At 46.8% G+C, this 5,341-nt stretch overlaps 1 long non-coding RNA gene across 1 annotated transcript; it reads left to right on the top strand.

Moving 5' to 3' along the window:
• The first annotated feature begins 586 nt into the window (after positions 1-586).
• Positions 587-5,041, top strand: LOC129543288 (uncharacterized). The gene is made up of 3 exons (XR_008683279.2): positions 587-745; positions 1,459-1,533; positions 4,851-5,041. It is a non-coding gene; the product is annotated as an uncharacterized LOC129543288 (long non-coding RNA).
• Positions 5,042-5,341: the final 300 nt, after the last annotated feature.

Raw genomic sequence — 5,341 nt, 5'->3', positions numbered from 1 at the left:
TGTACCACAGCCGGAAGACATTTTCAAACAGAATCAGCCATCCGGTCAGCAAGCATGAGCTAAGCATTTTGTGTGTTCTTATATCTGGGGGGAGGCACAAGGGAGCTCTGAGATGTGACATCATCACGCAGAGCCTCAATCGCACCTCGATTAAACAAAGGAAAAGTGTCAAAAGGAAAGACATTAGTCCTTAGAAAAACAAAAGCAAAAACGACCGTGCGTCCAGTTACTTGGATGTCTCTGTGTGCTTTCTCCTTCAACCAACTTCTTAACCATGAGAAACTGATGATTCTTTTGATTCATCCAATTGATTAGAAGTTGGGGCTGGTTCACCTTCCCCTTTCATTTCTGCCTAATTAGAAGACATGCCTCTGTTGATGGACACCCCTTCCCTGTGAGGGTTTCTGGAAGTTTTTTTTTTTTCCCCAAGAGTTCTATATGGGCGAGATGAAAGCCGCATCTCTTCTCTAATTTACTAATTTGGTAAATGCAAAGCTTCGTGGGAAGTCTTTGTGCCAGCTGTGGTGGAGCAGGATGCAGACTCATGGGAGCGACAGGAAATGGGCTGGCAGGGCTGGGAGGGGCCGGACTGGAAGCTGCTTCAGTCACCAGCGGCTTAGGAGGCTGCATTCCTCGTGCTTCAGAGCTGCCAGAGCTGCCTGGGGGCACATTGCTTCACCTCTCTGAGCCTCAGTTTCCTCATCTGTAAAATGGAGGTGGTGTCCATTTGAGAACGAAGAGGTTGGTGAGTATGAAGCAGTCAGTGTTGGGCCCTGCATGTCGCAGATTCTGCGTTCCCGTTAACTTTAGGACTGTCATTCACCACAGGGCAGGGAACTGTCTGGGAAGCCACAGACACAAGAAGGTCCCAGATTCTGGCCACTTGGAACTTGGCAAGGGGCCCCTTGCCTAGACACACAAGTGCAGCCTCAAGAGCCTCCTCTGTCCTTTTCTCTTGGGATGTTCTTCTTCCGGATTTTCCCAAAGGCTCTGTCCTCCAGGGACAGTGTCCCCAGCATCCTTTTCCTTCTGAAGCTCCTGGTCTCCATTTATATGTAAATTGGACGCCTGAGTTCAGGAGGCCACAGAGTTTGTTGGATCTGGCTTTTACATTTCAAGGGAGGCAGAAAAATACCACCATGGAGAGGGATGCAATTTTCTACCCAGAATAAATCTTCCTCTTCCCAGCCCCCTACAGTCTCCCATTAGAAGGTGCTAGGACCAGGGGCAGTGAATTTTCTGTTCCAAAGTGTCTCCCCAAGACTGTTCCCCAGGGGGCTCCTGTCACAGGGGCCCTTGTCATCTTTCATCAGGTCCTTTCAAGGGCCGGCACTTTCTACCTCTTTAAGCTGTTTTATACCTGCAGCCAATGCTTCCAAACAAGAGAGGCAGGCAGGGTACAGGCTCGCCTTGGTGTCCATTCCCGCCCATAACACTGTGCTTCTCTTCCTCCTGCAGGTTCTGCAGGCTCCCAGACCAGCTGGAGGGGTGGGTGGAAGACGAAAGCCTGCTAATAATACAGTCTAACTTCAGGTTGTATGTCCGGCCACTGACTATCTCACTCACTTCTCAAGAACCCTTGGAGAAGGTGTCATTATTAGTCCAACTCACCAGATCAGGGAGCTAAAGCTCAGAAAGGAAAAGTGATTTGCCTGAGGCACGCCCTTTGTTAGCAGGGAGCTGGAGCAAGAGCTAGGCATTCTGACTCCCCAGGGCAGCCTGCCACCCTCTGCTGTGGGGGTGACCCTCATGGGAGTGACCAAACTGGGATTTGACCTGCAACCTGTGCGACTTCCAAACCCTGCTTCTTCTGAGGACAGACTCACCCTAAGTATCACACTCTTTGAGTTTTCAAACATAAATGACATGCAGCAAAACCTAGAGAACAGCATCACTCTTCTGGATGCAACTTAATGTACCTTAGAGAGTCAGGGAAGCATGCTGGGTTCATTCAGGAAGGCAGGAGCACCGCTGATGTGTTGATTTCTCAGACAACAGGCAGGGCTGGTGATCAGTTGAGACTTCTGGGAAAGAGAACTGGGTAAGGGAAACGGTCCCAGCACTGCCCCATGTTAACTGCTTATGAAAATGGTAATGGATTTCAGAATCAGAGCTGAGCAAAACTTGTAGAAGACTTTTTGATTGTGTGTGTGTGTGTGTGTGTTTTACACTGTTGGACATGCTGTGTGGCAAGTGGGATCCCACCAGTGACTGAACCCATGACCTCTGCATTGGAAACTTGGAGTCTTAAGCATTGAACCACAAAGGAAGTCAATTGTAGAGGACTTTTGGGATGTGAGGACAGTTTGATCCCAGCTGCCAGATAGGCACATAACAGCAAACAACAATAGCTACCACTGGATTTATGCTTTAGGAAATTTTTAGATACACATGTACAGTTCATATAGTATCTTTATAAAGCTTATAAACCTATGAGCTGTGTATTTCCCTGATTTTATGGACAAGGAGATGGCCAACCAAAGACGTTAAGTAGCCCAAGGTCACAGAAATGGAAATTGCAGGACTTGAGCCCAGGCAGCCTAGCTCCAGAATATGCATTTTAGTCATGCTCTGTGTTCTGTAGCTGTTTCCTGAGCCCCTGATGGGTGCCTGGCATGATGCGAGGTGCCCTGCAAGCGGGGACTCAGCCGACACTCACACCCCTGTGACGTGGGACTTGTCTGCACTTGCTGAAAGTCACACCACCAGTCAGTTCTTAGTCCTGCCTTCAGGAACGTTGGCCAACAGTGATAATTAAACAAATTCACTCGTAGATATCACATCAGAGAGGAGAAAGCTGAATGACACGGGAAAGGGAGAAGCAAAGCACTACGGGTTCAAAGGATTGGAGGTGGGGATGTTTCGCAGAGAGCAGGGTTCAGGAGCAGGAAATACTGGAAAGAAAATGGATTTCTCCCCACTCCAGGCCTTTGAACATGTTCTTGTCATTGAAACTCTCTCCCCCTCCATTCCCACTCCACTCCCCCTGGCCAATACCAATTCATCTCCACCTGTCTCCACTTAAGGGTTTCTTCCTTGGGGCCTTGATTGAAGTCCTGGGTCATGATAACTATTCCTTCCATAAGACCCTGGGTCCTGCAGATCTTCTCCACACCAGATATCACATGGGGATTGTCCTGGCTTCTTCAGTTCAGTTCAGTTCAGTCACTCAGTCATGTCTGACTCTTTGCAACCCCATGGACCACAGCACACCAGGCTTCCCTGTCCATCACCAACTCCTGGAGCTTGCTCAAACTCATATCCTTCGAGTTGGTGATGCCATCCAACCATCCCATCGTCTGTCCTCCCCTTCTCCTCTTGCCTTCAATCTTTCCCAGCATCAGGGTCTTTTCCAATGAGTCAGTTCTTCCCATCAGGTGGCCAAAGTATTGGAGCTTCAGCACCAGTCCTTCCAATGAATATTCAGGACTGATTTCCTTTAGGATGGACTGGTTTGATCTCCTTGCAACCCTGGCTTCTTACCTAAGGGTTTATGAACTACCTGGGGCAGGGGGATTGCCATTTTCCACATCCAGCCCCTAGCAGAGGGTTGGTCACTCAGCACTAACTAAGAGACTGCCATGCTCCAAGCTACCCCACCCTCAGCCAGCAGAATGAACTCTGAGCCTAAAGACCAGGGTTGTAAGAAGACTTAGGGTTGACCATGTGCAGCTGAGAGAGTGGAGCCTCCAGGGAAAATAAATGAGTCCCTGGAGCATATGTAACAGCTATGACATGTCAGAAATGAAGACCCCCCCCACGCTCACCCCAGCCTCGCTAATTCAAATCTGAGTTTTTAACAACATCTCCAATTAATTCTTTGTGTAAACATGAAACTGTGAGCAGCACTGATCCCAGAGTTTCTGATAAACGAGATGATTGAGGCTGCTCGGAACTTCATGGAGTTGGTGGCTCCTCAGGTGTGGTATGCAAGTGTCAAGTTCAGGAAGGTCCTCTCTGAGAATTTCATATGCTAAAGCCCAGGGATTAGTATGGCAACCCACTCCAGTATTCTTGCTTGGGAAATCCCATGGACAGAGAAGCCTGGCAGGCTGTAGTCCATGGGATTGCAAGAGTTGGACATGACTTAGTGATTAAACCACCAAACCAAGTGTCTAGGGGTGGGAAAGTTGGAACCCACACAAGTAATTGAATGTGGTGCAATGACAAAGATCGTTTGCCTCATTCTCCTCCTGCTCTTAGCTGGGTCTGGTTAGCTTTGGCCTCCCTGGGTAAGCAGTCATGCAAGCGTTAATCCATAGAGTCTGAAGTCACTTTCCCAGGAGAGTCAGGGCTCAGTACACACATCTTCATCATGTGTAACCTTGGATCAGAGCATGCATAGCATTCTTTTTTTCACACACACAAAACACTCAGCGGGACACAGTTCTCTACTATAGGCCTTCTCCACTTACAGTAGACTTAATTACTTAAATTGAGTTCATTAGTGGTACTATATTTAATTTTTTAAATCAAATGAATTATTAGTCTATTAATAAAAGATAAAGCTTAACAGCTCTTAATGAGCATTCAAAATAGGCAAATTATTTTATTCTGTAACACAATACCAATATTTATCCATGAAACGGAAAGATTGTCCCAATGAGAAGCTCTGTTCCTTTGACCTGGTTCTCTTCACTGCTAGCAAATAAGAATTAATTAATTATGTGGCATAAATAAGAAAGGGAGGAGGAAATGGAGTTACTTAAGTCCTACAAACACATTTTGTCTCCTCTGGGCTCCCTTCTGTTCCCCACAACCAGGGAGATGAGGAATAGTCCAGGAAAGTTGCCATTGGCTCCGTGGCTCCATGAATTGATCAACTAAAGTGTCCATCTCTCTTTTTCCAGATGTTTCTTCAGTGGTATTGCTAGTGGAACCTCTTGCAGAACCAGAAGAAGTGCGGGGTGAAGGGTGGGGCGAGCAGCTACAAGCTGAATAAGAAAAGCATCCTTGAAAACACTGTGACTTTTATTGCACAGAGAATATAAAAGGCATGTAAATACAAATATTTTATTCTGCAATTTGACATTAAATTTCATTGCCATACTCCATGTGTTTCGTTATGCAGGCAGGAGTCTGCTGGGAATAAGATTCTGGAATTACCTTTCCAGCTGGTATAATTCTGAGAGGTTCTGGAATATCATTTTGGAGCATCTCCTCACACCAAAAGCTAATAGATGTATGTCCGTACTATGTGTGTGTGATGTGTGTGATATGTATACACATGTAGTGTATGCAGATATCTCTGCATGTGTGTGCACTCACTCTGTCCTTTACTAGTTAAAATGTCTTCTAAGAGCTGTTGAAGGTGCTGAGGATTCGGCAATGCACCAGAACA

This window comes from Moschus berezovskii, chromosome 23 (assembly GCF_049115385.1).
Source record: "Moschus berezovskii isolate FMDL1 chromosome 23, NW_MosBer_1.0, whole genome shotgun sequence".
Lineage (NCBI taxonomy): Eukaryota > Metazoa > Chordata > Mammalia > Artiodactyla > Moschidae > Moschus > Moschus berezovskii.
This window is presented reverse-complemented; position numbering and strand designations above follow the sequence as displayed.